At 44.8% G+C, this 20026-nt stretch overlaps 1 long non-coding RNA gene across 1 annotated transcript; it reads left to right on the forward strand.

Annotated features, from left to right (window-relative positions):
- The first annotated feature begins 13445 nt into the window (after positions 1-13445).
- LOC142590665 (uncharacterized) lies at positions 13446-19064 on the forward strand. The gene is made up of 3 exons (XR_012830212.1): positions 13446-13676; positions 15629-15756; positions 17795-19064. It is a non-coding gene; the product is annotated as an uncharacterized LOC142590665 (long non-coding RNA).
- The last annotated feature ends 962 nt before the right edge of the window (positions 19065-20026 follow it).

Here is a 20026-nt window from a genome sequence, read left to right on the forward strand (position 1 = left end):
CAAGCAACAGTACCAGCAGCCAGACAGGAAGAGGTGGTTCTCCAGCTGGCCTGGAATCTTTTTTGACTTCGTCGTCTTCTTCGCCGTTTTTTCTGGGCACGCAATGCTGACCCTTTGCTGGCTCAAAACACCAGGTGGCATTATGCCCCCTCCCAATGAAGCATCGACTCGATGCTCAAACCCAAGACGTACACCGAAAGTACAAAAATGAGGTAAGACACAAAAAAAGAGAAACGCGCTAGCACACTAGGCAGAAAATATGTTCAGTTGTTGGGAACAAAAAAAAACGCATCGCAGTTCTTTGGAGGACGATGCTACTACAGAAAAAAAAACGTGTTTCACCAGTACACTTTATTAACATCACCGTGTAAAATACGGCTTCAGGCGGACGACATGTACAATCTCTGCGCCTGGTAATCGGCGCTTGGACGATGGTAGGTCTCCGTCCGGAATCACTTCATAGTTCACGTCGCTTACACGCCTTGGTCCTGTGTACGGTCCAAAGTACTTGCTCAGGAATTTCACGCTGAGGCCTCGCCGTCTACTGGGGGTCCAAACCCAAACTTGGTCACCAGGCTCATAGGTAACTTGTCGATGGTGGAGATTGTACCTCATTGCATATGTACACTGCTGCTGTCTTATGTGCACACGGGCCAGTTGACGTGCTTCCTCGGCTCGCTGAATGTACTCATCGATGTCAGGAGCTAACTGGTCGAGCTGATCGATGTCTTCATACGGAATTATGGCGTCTAGCCAGTGGCGTAGCGAGAAATTTCATTCGGAGGGGGGGGGGGGGGGGGGGGGGGCTTACGTTGCAGTTCGGTATCCTCCTTAAGAGGAAGCTTTAGCTCTAATAAATACGTGTAGAAGGAGAATTCGTTTTTATCGGCAACTACTGCACCGAATTTGACGAGATTTGTTGCATTTAAAAGAAAAACATTCTAGTGACTGTTTGTTCCGAATTTTTATTTAGGTTGTCAATTCTTTACTAAAAAGTGGCAAAAAGTGCAAATTTTTAGGAAACGAAACTGTCAACTTAACAATAAAAGATGATATCACAACTCCGTAAATTTCACCTAATAGTGCATCTACACCGTACAACATTGATATGTTACACATGAGTCTCGAAAAATTTAGTATTATGGAAATACGGCTTTTTCATAACCCTTGTACACAACGTAACCAATTCACGTAACATAAAAACTGCTATATCGAATTTATCCGCTTTGACTGTTATAGTAGGTGCCGTTTACAGAACGGCGATATCTGTTGCTGATGCAGACCTTTTAGTTTGTAAACATTGTGCTTCTTTTTTTTTCGAACTTTCGGATTTTTCAAAATATCTTAAACGAAATTCAGGCCCTAAATCGAAATTCCGCTACCAACAGAGACGAAAATTCAACTTTCTCTCTCAAGTTCAACAAATTTCACTATAATCAATCCAGGGGTTATCTCAGAAAAGCACTTCTGCGTTTTACATGTACCTGAATAGATCAAATTGAAGTTAGGCCCGAGCTAAAGCTTCCTCTTAAACAATTTGTCGAGTGATCAAATACATGAATAATAACTGCATTGCCGTTTCCAAAGATCCTGGAAACGAATTCTTGAACGCTATCCACTGTGAAAACAAGTAAAATGATTAGTTTTTTTATAAAAGAATATAATCCTATGTGCCAAAAATTGTGCCCTAAGTAACCGATATCAATGCTTCCATGTTTTTGTCTATTCAATAAGTAAAGAAAATACCACACGAACTTTAGAACTATGTCAGTTTGAAACCAGCAAAGCATTGCATGCCGCTTATACGAAAAATGTAATGGCCAATAAATGAACAAGTTGAGGACAAATATGTTAATGAAACTTTGTCATTCAAGAACGTTGTTTACATCCTTGCACACATGGAACGGCCAGTGAAAAATCTCAATGACGCTGTCATTTGCTCCAATGCATTACGCAGAAGCAGCTGTCACCCGTCCTGTATCGTAAGTAATTGCACCGAAATTATAGTCTCAACAGAGAGCACGTATAAAAAGCAGTTCTGCAATATATGCGAGCGCGAGTCAAATGAAAGTGATCCAACGCGAATATATAACAAACGAAGTACTTACAGTAGTCTCCATGAGCAATCAGACATTTGTCCCATTGACTAACGAGTCGCGTGATTCCCGTCTCATAAAACTCCTTGGGTTGCTGCTCCAAAAAGTCTGCAACTGACTCTTTCACTTCATCGTCCGACAAGAATCTGGTTGCCTTGAGCTCTTTTTTTCAGTTGCCCCAAAATGTGGAAGTCGGAAGGTGACAGATCTGAGCTGTATAGCGGATATTGAAGCGTCGTTTCCCACTTGAACTTCGCCAGTTTTATATTAACAACATCAGCGACGTGGGGACGGGCAACTTGTCGTGGAACAAGTTGACCCCATTCGTCAATTTTCCAAGTCGTCTGTTCTTGATAGAGACACGTAGCCGATTCCGCGTTTCACACAATATCGGAAAGAATCGATAGTCTCTCAAGATTTAGCAAATTCTATCAGTAATGGCCCCTGACGATCGAAAAAAAAAAGTCAACAACGCGTTTACCGCGGAAAAGACGGCCTTTGTTTTCTTCGGGGTGGTGAATTCGAATGTTTCCACTGTAAGCTTTGGCGTCGTATTTCAGGCTCGTAATAGTGGCACCATGGTTCGTCCCCGATCACAAGTGCAGACAAGTCGTCCCTCTCATTGTAATACCGGATCAGATGAGTCAAGGTAGCGCCGAACTTCTCCGTCTTCTGGCGAAGGTTCAAAATCTTGGGCATCCATTGCGCGCACACGAGCCGATAACCGCGATGTTCATGAATTTGGCGTGGGTGCAAAGCCTGTCTTCAGTCGTTCAGAAGACACAATTTTTGAGTTACAAGTTCCAGGCGTTTGAGCTCCTTGGCGTTATTTTTTGTGCGTTCTGCCGGCGCAAGCAACACGCTGCCGTGTTTTCACTCTAGGCAATTGCTCGTGGAGTTTTCGACAAGCGTGAGTACCGAAAGCAGACTTGTTGCGGGGCCATCAAAATTGTCACAGACTTGTCGCAGTAAGATTCAGTACGCGCCAAACTAACTGTCACCACGGCCGAGCGGCTCTTCGCTGCGTCACGAGAGGCGTTTTTTGTTACCTCAAAGGTAGCAAAAAAAGTGCCGAAAATAATTTTCAGCACTGTTGGGCGTCAGAAAAAGCGCCACGAACTCGTCGGCGCATTAAAACGCGAAACTTAACTGCGCACCACGGCCGACCTGCTTTTCGTTAACCGCGTCACAGCGCCAGGCGCATCCACTGCGCTTGAAAAGTACCCCAAAAATTAACGAAATTAGTTGCAATAATGTTGGCGGTCTGAGAAAGCGCCATGAACTTGTCACAGTAAGATTCAGTACACGCGAAACTGCGTCAAAGCGCCCTGTGGGCCAACCACGCCCAAAGACTACCGAAATAAGTTAAAATTATATTGGGGCTCAAAGAAAGCGTCGCAAACATCTCCCGGTACGATTCATTAATTCAAATTAAGCGTACCACCACGCCCGCGCCGTTTTTCGTTAACTGCGTCACAAGTCTAGCCTAGGTGCCGTGCCGTAAGCCTAATTGCCTGAAATGCGTCGCAGACTGTCGAAGAAAGTTTCTCACCTTGCCGTAGTCCAGTAGTGCCACGTCGAAGTTCAGAAGGAACGCAATTCGCCGGGAGCCCACCAAACCAGGTTAAATCCAAAAATAGAAAAACAGGCAGACGGGTGACCGAACAGGCCAACGCTCAGATGCGCGGCCGGTTCCTCTCGCTTCGGCGGTGTGTCTGGCGAATGCATCTACCTCGTCATTCACCGATTCGCCTGTCACTAGGCAACGGAAATAGGCCGCAAAGTTTAATTTAATTTATGCGCAGATATGTTTACTTTTGTCGGGAAAGAATAAAAAAATATAACAATTTCTGTTAATCTCATTTCACATTCTTTTTCGTTCGATGCTCGCGGCAGCAAACGGTCGGCGTTAATACTGTAGCGTGAAGCATTTCCTGTCGCCACTTTTCGGCGGCTGTCCCTCTTGTTATATTTATTTCTCTATGGTCTTACCGTGGGCTCAACACCCCCGCTCGCAAAAGATGACTGTATCTGAACCATATGAATGTGTTGTACCGGCGGTACAAGACAGCCGTAAAAGAAGAACAGTTTCATGAAGGAGTCGTAGAAGTATTTTATGATGGTGGAATAAAAGTCATCTCTAGGACTACAAGCAAAGACAATTTGGAGCATTGCAGACATCAGGGAAATTGCGATTTCGCGAAAATTTAATGCCGAAGATGCCGCATCCCCTATGCGTTTCGATGGTCGCGTGATGCGCTTTCTGTTTGGGCGTTCCTTCACGGACCGAAATGGCCACAGAACTCAAAGGGCTCATGCGCTTCGCGTCGAGCGACACAGACAAATATGCACTTAATGGGTTGGTAAGGAGTGATGAGAGCTTATATTGGTCTAATCACGGTCGATAATGGTTCGGCACAGATGGATAAGTACTCAAGAGCGATAAGGGCTTATAATGATCTGATAAATTTTTATCAGGCTGATATGGGCTGTTAAGGATTGATAAAGGTCGGATCAAGTGGGATAAGGACCGATAAGAGTCGGATCATGTCCGATGATGTTGGTAAGGAGAGATAAGGGTTGACAAGGGTCCGATAGGGTTCGATATGTTTAATAACCGATGAGGGTTGATAACACTCTGTCTAGTCCAATAAGGTTGATAACGACCGATAAGGTTTTGTAATGGTCCGATAAAGTTTGATAATATTGATGTCACCGGGCTGCGCGGAGATGAGAGCACAACGCTTACGCAACTTAGACAACTCCAGTAGGGTATCTATGTGAATTTTTGAAGAGGTGTCATGGTATTATTAATTAGAGCGCCTATACAGTAATGCTACAGAAGTGTTCGTGAATAAAAAAGATGTCACAGCTTCGCCCGACAAGCGAAGCATTGATTGCAATAGCCAATTATTAGTCAGCTACACGAAGTAAGGTTAGTCGTTTTATCAGCTGCGTCGACTGCTATAAACACTCGCTTACTAAACTAACAAGCACGTTGTCACGCGAGCACAGGCAACCACGGACGCATCTCGCTCGATGACCGCGGACACTCGCTGTCAGAAAGTTGGCGTCACGAAGAGTGGTAGCAGGGGCGGAATGCTGCCTCTCGCTTCAGCGGGAACTAGGCATGCGGAAACACAGCGCACACGAAGCCATCAACTATATGCGGCCGGCTGCAGCCTCGAACCTGCCACGATTTCCCCCAAAGATATTACGCGTGCGGCCAGTGCAGCTGGAGTCGGAGCCAGTTGGTTTTGCATCATGAGTTTGTTGGGAGCTAGGTTTAGCGGAGGCAAGAAATACACGTTTTGACAGCTTCAGAAGGGAGAGTCAGTCGACTGCCTTTATTCAAAAGTAAAAGCAGGTTTGCCGAGGGGCTGTGGTGGCGCCCCATTCGGCCAGCCCCTTCGGTTCCAAGAAAATGCAGGAGGCAATGACCCCTATGACGATGCACGGCGAGGTAAACTGGATTTCCGGAGCCAGGCGCAATGACCCTCACGGCGAGACACGGCGAAGTGACGGACAGTCGCTAAAACGCCATAGCAACGCGAACTAAAAGATATACACAAATGAAGAAACACACAGGGACAAGAGCTAACATCCAACTAGTGGCTTTCGTTTATTGACTGGATTGATGCAGGGTGTGCCAACTATCGTGAACCAAGATTTAAAAATATGCAAATACCACGTACCCGTGCAGAACCAATGTAATGTTTGACGTCGCTTGGAGATATTCTGATTATTTTTTGTATAGCACCTAATTACATATTTCTTAAATAATCATTCAATGTGTCGAATATTGTAATTAGATGAAAGGTGTCATAGAGAAAATTGTAGAGCAGCATGAAAAACTTCCGATACAGCTTTGCGATGCTTAATACGCCCTACATAAAAGTGTTTTTTCCGAGCGTGAATAAAGTCCGCGAATACACGCAAAATTACCCGCCGTGGTTGCTTTGTGGATAAGGTGTTGGGATGCAAAGCACGAGGTCGCGGGATAGAATCGCGGTCACGGCGGCCGCATTTAGATGGGGGTGAAATGCGAAAACACCTGTGTTAGACTTAGGTTCATGTTAATGAACCACTGGTGGTCCAACTTATTCCGGAGTTCCCCACTATGGCGTGCGTCATAATCAAATCTTGGTTTTGGCATGTAAAACCAACTATTTAATTTTAATTGTTACACGCAAAACTGCCGCGCGACTGGCCGCTCTAGGCACTTTGCGTGTAACGCGGGCTTTCACGCTCGGAAAAACACTTCTATGTAGCACGTATTGAGCAACAAAAAGCTGTATCGGGAGTTTTTCATACTGCTCAAAAATTATCTCATTGACACTTTTCATCTAATTATAATATTCCAGAAGTTGATTAATTAATTACGACTAATTTTATAGTTACGCGGAATGCAGAAAATACTCGTAATATCTTCCAGCGACGGCAAACAACATTACCTTGGTTCTGTCTAGCCGCCAAGTATTTCCATATTTTTTAAATCTTGGTGCATGATAGTTCAGACACCCTGTATACAGAGGAAAATAAAGGTCTTCACGTGACGAGAAACCAAAAACAGCAGATTCAGAAAAAAGAAGCGTAGAGAATACAAAACCCCCAAACCGGCTAGGCGCGCATGACTGCGCTTTCTAGAAAGAATAATTATTTTTCTGACAATGCAACTAAAGGCCTACTGACAAAAGGCCTACTAATCGTATTAATAGGCATTCTGTTGCGCTGTCAGAAAAATAATTATTCATTTTAGTAAAGCATAGGCATGCGCCCCTTGATGGTATCGTGATTTAGTTTTCTCTATGGTGCTTTTTTATTTCTGAATTTGCTTTCTGGGTTTTGCTTTATTTTTTCGTCACCCCCGACCTTTCTCGCGTGCCTCTTTGCTTATGTTCATCAAGAAGGAGGAGGTCCTCCTCTCCTCCTGACACCCGACTCACCATTGCGCCCATGAAGAAGGCGCGCTCCCTCTCCGCCTTCCTCCTAACAAGAAAAGACGCAACCGACCCGCTCCAAGCCGCCATGCATGCTCCTCGGCTCACCCTCGCTCACATCGGCAGTTGACGGCGCGGGGCCGCAACGTTATCGCATTTTGACTTGATACAAAACATCACGGCGATGTCGACGCCGACGGCGGCAGTGGAAATTCGACTGGAGCGTCCTTATAGTTACTATCGCAATAAAAAAAGGTCACGCAGAGGCCCCTCTGTGGTAGTTGTCTAAGTATGCGTAAGCATCGCGTCACTTGCCCATCTCCACGCTGTCCGGTGTCATTACCAGTGTTATGAAACTTGATCCCACTCATACAAACGACAGTGCAGTGGCGACACGAACTGGTGCAGGCGGCGGCGCAAGGTGTATTGATAACGGAAGCAAAGTACTGCAGGTAGCGGCGCCAGGTGGTGCTGATAACGTTACGATCATTGCAAGCCGTTATCTCTCTTTGACTGCTTATCCATACGGGTAAGACAATCATGAACCGTGATCAAACGTACTCAGGCGGCGGCTTTCTATGGCACCGCCGCGCGGACCGTACCTCGAAAGTGATCTGCGATGCCGACACACAGTGCCGACTGCTCATCGCTACGCGCTCTGTGCTCTCGCCGCTTAGCGCCGATGAGAGAAGCGCACGCCCGTGTCTTGGAAGCGATCTAATAAAGTGGCAGATTGTGGCAAGTGCTGGTAACTCCGTGAGCGCTGTGTTCTCGCCACTTCGTTGGCGTTCATGCGAGAGGCAGCAGGAAGCTGAGTTCGCTCGATACTGCGGCCGCCATCTTGAAAGAGGTCTTCTTGCGGCACGGACGGGCGGAGGTTCCTTTTACTCGTTGTGTAAGCACAGAAATGCTTACACATTTAAAAGAAAATTATGCTGTTACTCCTTATCTTAAAATTTGCCCTTCCGGCATGCTCATTAATGCTAAGTTTGCATAACGTCCAGCTGCCGTAAATTTTCTCAAAAATTTCGATACTCCCTACTGCGAAATTTGAGCGCGGCTCTATACGTGTTTTCATTTCCCGTTATATTGGCTGGCACGTACAATCCCTTTCGTGCCGCACGTTGCAAACGGAGCGAAGTGTGGCGCGACTGCCTCGCCAATCGGGAGATCGCGAGAGCCAGCGCGTGGACGCGATTCCCCGCAGCAGCCGCCGACAGACCTCCCAAACTACAGGCGCCACTCTGGCGCCATCACGTCGGCATCGTCACTGCAGTATGCTTTTCCTCTCGCGCTTTCGCCATATCCTGCTCAGCATTCCTCCTAGGTGCAGCGGAGGCGTAGAGGTTGGGCATCCGCCTCGCGTGCAAGAGGAACGTGGTTCGAATCCCGGTGCCGCGCAATTTTCCACCGGATTATAAAAACGAAAAAAAAACTCTGCGTGTTCATAAAATTGCGTAAATAGGCCTGGAGTGCGCCATGATTCATTAGACCAGAGCCGGTAACGCACTCTCCCTCAGCAGAGCCGGATTGGCCACCCTGGTGCAGTACTTGGCCACAACCTCCTATATGAATACAACAATCAAACCCCGGCCCTCAATCCCCAGCAGCTGCTTAGCAACTGACCACGGTGGCGGTCAGACCTGTGATGCACCAGAGGGTGCTAAGAATCTCTGGGTCCGGACAGGCCGCCATTGGAATCTGAACCTGGCAAGGTTTAACGATGGAACGTTACCTAGTGAGGCAAGTCTAGCAGTGCTATTGGGGCAATTAGCGGGCAGTAAATGAGATATATTATGCCTCAGTAAGATTAGGGGGACCAAGAAAGCGCATACAGTGCTAAAAAGCGGGCACGTCCTGTGCTGCCGGGGCTTATCGGACAGACCAGAACTAGGAGTCGGATTCCTGATTAATAAGGATATAGCTGGTAACATACAGGAATTATATAACATTAGCGAGAGAGTGGCAGGCCTTGTTGTGAAAATTATTAAGAGGTAACTTGAAGGTCGTACAGGCCTATGCGCCTACATCCAGTCATGATGACCAGGAAGTCGAAAGCTTCTATGAAGACGTGGAATCGGCGATGGGTAAAGTGAAAACAAAATACGCTATACTGATGGGCGACTTCAATGCCAAGGTAGGCAAAAAGCAGGCTGGAGACAAGCCAGTGGGGGAATATGGCATAGGCACTAGGAATAGCAGGGTAGAGTTATTAGTAGAGTTTGCGGAACAGAATATTATGCGGATAATGAATACCTTCTTCCGCAAGCGGGATAGACGAAAGTGGACGTGGAGGAGCCCGAACGGCGAGACTAGAAATGAAATAGACTTCATGCTCTGCGCTAACCCTGGCAACATATAAGATCTGGACGTGCTCGGCAAGGTGAGCTGCAGTGAATATAGGATGTTAAGAACTCTAATTAGCCTAGACTTGAGGAGGTAACGAAAGAAACTGATACATAAGAATCCGATCAATGAGTTTGCAGTAACAAGGAAAATAGAGCAATTCCGCATCAAGCTACAGAAAAGGTATTCACCCTTAACTCATGAAGAGGACCTTAGTGTTGAAGCAATGAACGACAATCTTACGAGCATCATTAAGCAGTGTGCAATAGAAGTCGGTGGTAACATCATTAGACAGGATGCCAGTAAACTATCGCAGGAGACGAACGATCTGATTAAGAAACGCCAATGTATGAAAGCCTCTAACCCTACAGCTAGAATAGAACTGGCACAACTTTCCAAGTTAATGAACAAGCTTAACAGCCAGCTCATATAAGTATAATCTCACGTGGTCGTGACGTCAAAGAACACAGTAGCAATACTGTGAAAGGCAAAACTAGCTTTTATTGGGGGAACCTGTGCCCACAAAACAGGCTACACTTAAAGCACAACGAGAGCGGCGAACACAGTCGGCGGTCGTCGAAAATCTGATCAGCGGGTCAGGCGCGTCAGCTTTTATACAGCTGTCGTCCAATGTTCCAGACTAATCGTTGGCACCCGCGTGCCTTCCACAAAGTTCTACACCATTCGCGTCACGCGATGAAATCAGGTAACAGAAGGTTCGGCGACAACAGACAGCGGATGGAAGCATCGATAACATTCCAGAAACTTCGGATACATGCAGGCGCGTCCCGCTCTGTGCGATAACATTTGCTAGGCGGTGAAACGTGTCGCCCGATAAAGACAAGTGCACGTGTCAATAATATCCATACAATTGAACATGCTCTCAGGAACGGAGGAAGCCTAAAAGCAGTGAAGAACAAATTAGGAATAGGCAAGGATCAGATGTATGCGTTAAGAGGCAAAGCCGGCAATATCATTACTAATATGGATGAGATTGTTAAAGTGGCTGAGGAGTTCTATAGAGATTTATACAGTAGCAGTGGCACCCACGACAATAATGGAAGAGAGAATAGTCCAGAGGAATTTTACATCCCACAAATAACGCCGAAAGAAGTAAAGAAAGGGTTGGGAGCTATGCAAAGGGGGAAGGCATCTGGGGAGGATCAGGTAAAGGATGGTGGGCAGACTGTTCTAGAGGAACTGGCCACCGTGTATACGCAATGCCTCTTGACCTAGAGCATACCGGAAGCTTGGAAGAGCGCCACCATAATCTTAATCCATATGAAAGGGGACGCCAAAGACTTGAAAAATTATAGACCGATCAGCTTACTGTCCGTTGCCTACAAAGTATTTACTAAAGTAATCGCAAATAGAATCAGGAACACATTAGACTTCTGTCAACCAAAGGACAAGGCAGGATTCCGTAAAGGCTACTCAACAATAGACCATACTGACACTATCAATCAGGTGATAGAGAAATGTGCGGAACATAAGCAACCCTTATATAGAGCTTGCATTGATTACGAGAAAGCGTTTGATTCAGCCGAAACCTCAGTAGTCATAGAGGAACTACGGAATCAGGGTGTAGACAAGCTGAATGTAAAAATACTGCAAGAGATCTATAGCGGCTCCACAACCACCGTATTCCTCCATAAAGAAAGAAACAAATCCCAATAAAGAAAGGTGTCAGGCCGGGAGATACGATCTCTCCAATGCTATTCACAGCGTGTTTACAGGAGGTATTAAGAGACCTGGATTGGGAAGAATTGGTGATAAGAGTTATTGGAGAATACCTTGGTAACTTGCGATTCGCTGATGATATGGCCTGCACTCTAAAAACAGTTGCACCGTTTGGGATGTATATTTGCCACACAACAATAATCGTCATCGGTCTTGTCCGCATTTCCTTTCTTTAACGCGGCAAGCCCGGTACACACTAAACATTTTTACACCCTTATGGGTGTTAACAGGGGCGCTTTCGGCATTTACACCCATGCCCACACCCTTCTAGCACCCTTTTCGGCCAAAGCACCCTATCACAAGGGTGGATACCACACATAAGGTGTGACTTTGCTCAAAGAAGGGTGTTAAATCGACGCATGAAGGGTGTTGAACGTATTGATGCATAAATCTGAGTAACGTGTACACGTCCACGCATTGAGCAATGTGTGTATGTATTGCATTTTTAATGCGAAAACGTTTCATGGCCTTTCAGGTAGGAAAGGTGGCGTTCTCCGCAACAACAATCCATACGGGACCCTGCTCATGCCAATCTTGTCATTTCCCTTGAAAGCATTCAGAAAGCATTCAGAACCGCGCCGCCCGTTTTATTCTTCCAAATTATTCACTTCATTCTAGCGTCACGTCCATGAAAAGAACACTAGGTGAACCTGACCTTTCGTTACGTCGCAAATACTTTCGTCTCTGTCTTTTTCATAGAATATGCTAATTTAACCCTTCTCGTAAAGAAAATCTTTTCACCACACCAAGTTCTCGTCTCGCATCGACCATCAACACAAAATTGATGTGCCATTCTTCCTTTTTGCCAAGAACAGCCACTGAATGCAACCGCCTTCCCGCCTCCACAGTCTCAATTTGTGACACCACTAATTCAAGGTCGCCGTTCAAATTATCTTATGGTTTGATTTTCTATTTTTGCGCTGCATTGCAATTATTGCATATTTTCACCACTTCTTTCTGTTGTGCCTACTAGGCCTTGAATGTATATAATAAATAAATAAAATGTGAAGTCTTCACCGTCTTGTATGACGTCAGTAGTGATACAGAAGGTAGTAAATACAACAACGTTAAGTATCAGCAATTATGGGTAAATAATGTGAACTAACGTGAATAAGGGTGGAATAAATTGCATTAAGGTTCGTACAAACTATAGCACGGTGGATTACGGGAGATTAAGGTAGAATTGTGAAGAACACGTGACAATGTATAAACTAACGTATCATGGTCACGTGACAATTGCAAGTGTAGATGCGTGAAGCGATTAAGTTTTCCCATTCCTAAGTGACTGTCGATATTTCTTCAAGGATTCTGATGTTACTGGCATGACGGCCACTCCAAAAATGTATCATCCAGAAAAAGAACGCCCTTTCACTTACAATTCCATTATCATTATTTTTCGTGCTCACTGGAATATTAACATGCAATTAAACACTTCTAGAAAAACTGCAGTAGTAGAGCGAAAACACGAGAGCAACTTGCGCAATTCTGCACTAATATTTCGGTGCCCTTAATAGCCCAACAAAAAGTGGTGAAATGGAAGAAGCTGTTTGGATACATTGCTGAACAAACAGGGACGTGCTGTTGGACGAGCCTCTGCTGTACAATGGCATCAACGTACAATTTGCATGGTGAATCCATAAAGAAGACTTATAGAGGCGAGATCACGTTGGAAGTTCTCAAACCCGAATTTCCACGTACCTTGCCTAATTCATTCAGAGGTTGACTAAGCTACTGATCTGCTTTCTAAGTACTTTCTAAGTCCTCAAATACAGCTTGTAAGGCTGAGCCTATATATTAAGGGCTGGTGTCGTCAAAGCTGTAATTTCTTATCCAAAGCATACGCACTTGCAAACGCAGTCTTCAGTCTCCTCATGAATGTTTACGCGTCGCTGTCGCACGACCAAGATGTGAGCGTCTTTATCGAGCCATGATATCGCTGAAACTACGCTGTGACCTCGCAAAGTTGCTTCGTTCGGACGCAGCGAATAATCTAATCGCACCAGCAGAAGAGCGCCGATCGTCTCGCTCACGGTCCCGATTTGTGTACTGTACCCTCAGTGATGCAGCACAGACTGCGCCCCCCACCCCAAAATAAAATGCCCGGCACGAAACGTAGTAGCAACTACGCGCCTCACCGCTCTAGTTAGAGACCACAACGAAGCAGCAGCAAACTTTCGGCCATGCGAGCAAGCAAACCTGTCAGAATAAACGTTCAATTTGCGCGGCCGCCCATGCCCAATGAAAAGCGACCGGAAGTGACGGCCGACGCTGTAGCTGTACCATCACTTCGGCGCGCGGCAGGACGGGAAGGCGGAAGCTGCGCCATCATGCTCGTTTTCGCGTGCGTTCGCGTCGCGCGCTGTGCGAAGTAATTTTAAACGTGTGATTAGTTTTGCGCGCGGGGTAGAAAAAGATGTGGCCCATGCTTTGTGTATTACTCGTGCCCCACTTCAAAGCAAAGCGTTCGTACGCACTGGAAGATGGATCCACGAAGGCTGAAACGAGAAGTTGCAACGTGCCCGGTCGGTAGTACTGGCATGATGGAAACTTTCAGGCAAGTGCTCGTTTATTTGGTATTTGTTTTGTTCGCTTTAGAAATATCTCACTGTGATCTCGTAGCATAATTCATAATTCGCTAATGTAAGAGCAAGAGCAGCTGCACTCCTACTAGGGCAAGTTAACTACCTCGATCGCGTCCCGTGTGACTAATGTTTGTCAAATCTACATCGGACGTGGTGCGCCTGCATAGTTACGCTTTGTTTCTCAGCGCTTGAACGTTGATTGATGTGATTCTCTTGTGCGTTCAGCGCGGCTGCTTGTAATACGGTCGTTCGCACTTCAGTTAAATGTGGTCGACCACTTTTGCGTCGCGTAGAAAAAGGACTGGCTTAGCCACCTTTCGAAGGAACCGGCGCGGTATTGGTTCTCCCTGATGCGGTCGCGTGCTGTTGTTGCTGCTTGCCGGACGCCTTCAGCATTTTTTCGGCTCGCTTTGTCTGTGCGTGCGCGCGTGCTCGCGCTCGGCTTGATTTGTGTGTGCGCTCAGCTCAGCTCGCTTTGTGTGTGTGTGTGCGTGCGTGCGCTCGGCTCGCTGTTTGTGTGTGTGTGTGTGTGTGTGCGCGCGTGCGTGCGTGCGCGCGCGCGTGCGTTCAGTACATGCCGGTTTGTATGGGCCGGCGTGTTTGCGCGTGTCTAGTGCGTACGTGTTTTGTGAGTGTGCTGTCTGTGGGTCGCTGTGTGTGCGTGCACGTGTTAGCGTGTCTGCCTGCATGCATGTATGTGTGCTTGTTTGTGTTCATCAAAATGCGCGTGCGCGCTTTTGTGTCTGCGCTTTGAGAGTGCGTATACTTGTGTGTGCGTGTGGGTGCGTTTTTTGTGCGTGCGTATGTATTGCATGAGGCCGGTAGAGTTTTACTCGCAATAAAACTCTTCCGATTTGGTGCAGCGAGTGTTCCCGCCTGAAAGCCGAGCTTGGTTTCAAGCCACCCTGGACAACTGCTGTATGAGGCGCCGTTTCTCAGGAGGACCAGTGGGAAGGCACCAAGCATACGCTTCGTCCTTTTTCCTCCCATGCCCTGATGAATCGATATCCTTGTTTTTTATTGTGAAAGGAACGTTACATCCAGAGCATAAATAAATGATTAAGAAATCTGGTAGTGTGTTTCGCCATTACAATAATTCCGATCTTAAAGACGTGGATTTCCCATTAGCCCACATTTCTTTTGATGCAGACAACCGCTGAAATTGTTAGCGGCAGGTTATTCGAGACGTTCTACGTATATAGCAATTGCCTTCAGGAGCTTTAATGAATTTTGAAAATTTGAAGTGTTGTGCTTTAGAGGTATCATATACAAGCTTTAGGTCTCCGCGTAATTTGCATGCCCTTCGAGAGCTGTCGCCTATAGCCCTATCGAAATTCGTAACTACAGTTTGGAGCACTGGGGAAGCTAGAAGGCTTGTCCTGGCTCTCGAGAAAGTGTTTAAGCTGGAGGTGTAGGTTGAGGAGTTTGGGGTTGGTAACACAAAGGATTTTTTATGCCTTAGCAGTAGGAGTGACACAGGATAAAAAAAATGTATGTGTGTCAAGCACAGGAAGCTGCTCATGTGGCAGAAGCATGTGTGTGCGTGTGTGTGTGTGCGCCCATGCATGCGTGCGTGTGTGTGAATTCTCTCCTCATAAGGGAGTATGTGTGTAAGTGAGCTATTTCATTGCTGGTCTGTTTGCCAAGAATTGGCAAGAAAACACAATAATCAATTTGACTTGAAATAATAAACTTCAAAGCATACTGGCGTACTGGCGACAGCAGCATACAAGCATGCAGCTGTGTGACAATCTTAATGCATGACTGCAACATCTGGAAGGAGGCTTGCTTCTTCAGTAAGCAGCACAAAGTCTATATTCTTGGCTTTTCTCGTGTAAACCAAAACGAGGCTCATTGCCAATGATCTTGTCTTTTGCTCTAATAGCATTTGTTTATCTTGTACTTAGAGCGTCGTTTCTCGCAGGTCATGCAGATGGTAGCAGCAATTTCACAATGCCCAGCCTTGGCGCCCCCCATCAAGAACAAGCCACTTGCGTTCGCCTTCAGACAGATGGTTAATGTCTTCTTGAAAGCGGTTGAGAAGACAACATTGTAAGTAGATATAGTTGTGTAGGTAATATAATAAGTCAAGTTATAATTTAAAACTCAGGCTCCTTGGCCGCCTAAGCTTGATATGATGTGCAGTTGCCTGTGGTTGTAAATATTGCCGATGGTACAGTGCATACTGCAGGTATGACTGCTGATCCAAAGTATACATTTGCATTTTCTTGATGGTCTTTCATAATGAGGATTTTCTTTGTGCAAGAATATTCACAGAATGCCGGGGCATTGTAGCATCATATTCTTTATTGTGCATTCACTGCTAATTTCGTATGACCTTCCTGCTACCAATTTATTTGCAGGAAAGGAATATTTGTTTACTCTCTGCAATGAGCTTGTTATTTGCTCATTGCATTACACTCTTCTACCTTTAATTTATTCCCATATAATTATCAAAACCTTAAAATTTCAGCTGTTTTTATTTTGAATACAATATCAAAATCAAAATGCACCGGATTGCAATCTAAACTGCAAGGGATTTGAAGAAATTGCAAGAAACCAGGACCTCTCGCGAGCGTTAAAAAAACGTTTCCGCAGGTAATGTGCCTAATTGTACTGAGCTAGCTGCTCACGAAAATTGCAAGCATATTTAATTTCACATAGTTTTGCAGGATATAGCAGGCCTATCATAGTCTCTGAGCACAACCTTACCTCATTTGCATCATGAAAATGTCTCATGCTTAATTTGGGACAAGTTTTGAAAAATGAATGTATCATAATTTTGAAACTACACAAAGTATTGGTTGAGGCTAGACAGTTTTCAAACAACTTGACCATGTTGAACTTAGCCATTACAGGACGGAAAAAAAAACATGCACAGGAGCACTCATTCAATGAATTGTGATGCTTGTGGTTATTTTCCACATGCAAAATGTACTTTTAAGCGAGAGAGGGCAGGTAGCCAATTTACAACCATTGTGACTCATGCGGGTAGGAGCAACACAGGATGAGAAATGGTTGTCTCTGAGGTTCATTGAATATGTGAAAACTCTCATACAGTACCCTCCCCCCCCCCCTATGGGGGGTAACCGTGCAATATGTTTTGGGCAAGAAAGACGATTGTTCTAGGAGACAAGAAATTTCAGGCTCTAGTTGAGAGGCTACAGAAAGAAGGACCATGTGAATAGTCACAGATTAACATAGACTGCATCGGAGTGGCATCACAGTTTAGAGCATGAGGACGGATCATAAGTTTAAATAAGGGAATACTACTTGTCAGTGCATTGCCAAGCTAACCCATTGAAAGAAGGGGGCGTGCTCTAAGAAAAATAGTTGACAACACATTCTAAATTTTCGAGGAAAGTATGCCAAAATGCCCATTCTTACTAAATTAGTAAATAAGAAATACACGATAAATTTTAGGATGCAGAAAGTGTCTAATAAACTGCATTGGAGAGTTGGATATTGTTGGGCTGGATGCATGTATTGCAGGGCAAATGAGAATGCCAGTGGGGATTCCCTCATTTTCATTTTGTGTGCACTCTCTGTAAAACAGTTCTCTTTGTCTCCTAGAGTAATAATGTTGTGTAAAAACAGTCATTTTTTAATGGCTTGTGCATTTCACTCTTAATGTGCCATATCCCGTAAGCTTCTCACCTGCAGTACTTATAAAGTGTAATGCAGATATATTGCAGATTTCATAATGTCAATTTTGTATTAAGGTCACACACACACTCTTGGACAAATGTCTGTTGTTGAGAGATGTCATTTGTAGTCTTTAAACTTTATTCACTCTTATTTTCTATGGTGAAAAGGCTACTGTAAATTTATGTTTTTGCTGCTGTATGTGCCTTGTGTTCACAATGACATAGTGGTTTAGCATTCACAGTAACATGCAATTCCTTAATTTGCAAAATAGAAACTTCTACCTTTCACTTGTCTTGCCCAGTTGCCTGAGTGGTGCATTCTGCCCAGTCACATTAAGTTTGTTACTTTGAGGAGCTTGTTGCTTTATCAAATTTTCCGCAAAGTACATGTGTAATTGCACGGACTGAATTCTCATGATTCTCTTCTTATGTTGCTAATGCAGGATGCAAGATTCCAGCAATGCCATGCGCTGCATTTATTGGTCAAGATGCTCAGAGAATGGAGTCCCTGCACCTCGTGGTTAACCGTGAACATTTCTTTTTCTTTTGGAAAGCTAAAGGCCATTTGCTGCATCACTTGCATTTTTGCAGCTCAGATGTGTACTATATTTTTCTAATTTTGAATCAATATTGGCTGTTCAGTATAAAAAATGACGTACAGCGTGAAGGACAAGGACTGCGAGAGACACACTCCACTGACTTTCAACAATATTTTATTGCGTTGCCACATCGTGTGTGTATACACAGAGGGGTCATGCGCAGAAAATGAAAGCCAGTCACAAGGGGTGTTCTAACAGCAAGTCATTGTAAAAAGAACATGGTCACTTGAAAAAAAAAACATCACAATTTCTATCTGTTTAGATACAAAATTTCACTAGGGGTCAGCGTGATAGAGGGGGCACTAACGCACACACTACCCAGTTTTCTGGTGAAATCAGCTTCAATAATTTACCGGGTGAGCTGTGTCTCGCTAAAACTTCCGTATCTTAAAGAGGGGCATGCAGCCGCAGTCCCGGCAATGAATGCCCAAGTGGCCTTGAACAGTGTTATTGACGTTGTTGTAGTGCTCTCTTAAACGATCATTTAGGCGCCTGCCTATCTGTCCAATATATTTACTGCCTCAAAATGGGAATTTGGGAAACCACATTCGTTGCACACATCGCAAAACGTTTTCTGTGCCCGGCAGAGCAACAACTCTGACGTGATTTAGGCGCGTTTACACACTTACAGAGCCTTGCCAGCTTTTCCGGGGCTGAGAAAAGGACTGTGATTTCTGCAGGTTCCCTAATCTTTTTTAGCCTATGGGAGACATCATGAACATACGGTAGCACTGCAAACCTGTGTCTTTCAACCGGCTGGTTCCTTGACCGAGCGCGCTCATCATGTTTTGTGCACTTCAGAAACTGTTCCGCTATGGCTGAAATTAAGGCCAAAGGGTAGCCAACCCAAGAAAGGCAATCAGCCTGTGCAGCAACGCTATGTTGCATCTCGTGTGAGCAAGATTTATTGAGGCTGTTAAGGAGGCAAAGCTTTACAATATCTCATTTGACTGTTGGACAGACAGGCAGGCGCCTAAACAATCATTTAGGAGAGCACGATAACAACGTCCATAACACTGTACAAGGCCACTTCGGCATCCATTGCTGGGACTGCGGCTGCGTGCCCCTCTTTGAAGGTACGGAAGCTTTAGCGAGACACAGGTCATCCGGGTAACTATAGAAGCAGATTCCACTAGAAAACTGGTTAGTGTGTGCGTTAGTGACCCCTCTATCTTGCTGACCCCTAGTGAAGTCTTGTATCTCAACAGATAGAAATTCTCATGTTTATTTTTTTCAAAGGACGATGCTCTTAGTACAGTCACTTGCTGTTAGACACCCCTTGTGACTCATATTCTGCGCATGCCCACTTTTGTACAAATACACATGATGTGGCAACGTAATTAAATATTGTTGGAAGTCAGCGCAGTCTGTCATCTCTCGCAGTTCTTGTCATTCAAGCTGTACGTAATTTTATCTCATTAATTGCAAACTATCCCAAGAAACTACCCTTGTTCAGTATAATTATAATGTTTGATACGACCATTTGCTGGCAAATGTTAACAGTGTGATATTTAAGTTGAACTTTTGCATGACTGCCTATGCCTGTGTTCTTTTAGTAACCAGAGTATGGCTAATTTATTCAACCATATTTGCTAATTTGCATGCTCACATGCTATAGCATGCCTTAATCTTGAATTACTGCATCTAAGTGCAAATAATTTAGAAATTTACTATGTATTTTAAAACACTGTCCACATTTTGTGCTCAGCAAAATCGTTTAATCAACAGTGGTTTGTTTTTATCAGGCCTCCTACTGCACTTTGCACCCAGGCACTAGTAGATGTGGAATATGCACTCTTTTGATTTATAGTAAGAAAAGAGCCTATTTTCAAACTACATATTGTATATGTACCAGTGCCTTAGACTTACAAAACAAAAATTTATAGTAACTGGTATTGTAGTTAGAAAAACCGCTACACAGCACCTTTAGCCCAGAGAACTCTCGTTTCACAAAAGAGGACAAACTATGTAGGCACTAAAAAATTCTACATATTTTTTGTGCTCAAGTAATCTTGTTGGAAATAGAAAATTAGCAATAAGGCTCCTGGCATAAACCTCACTTAAAGCATGTCTATG

This window comes from Dermacentor variabilis, chromosome 8 (genome assembly GCF_050947875.1).
Source record: "Dermacentor variabilis isolate Ectoservices chromosome 8, ASM5094787v1, whole genome shotgun sequence".
NCBI lineage: Eukaryota > Metazoa > Arthropoda > Arachnida > Ixodida > Ixodidae > Dermacentor > Dermacentor variabilis.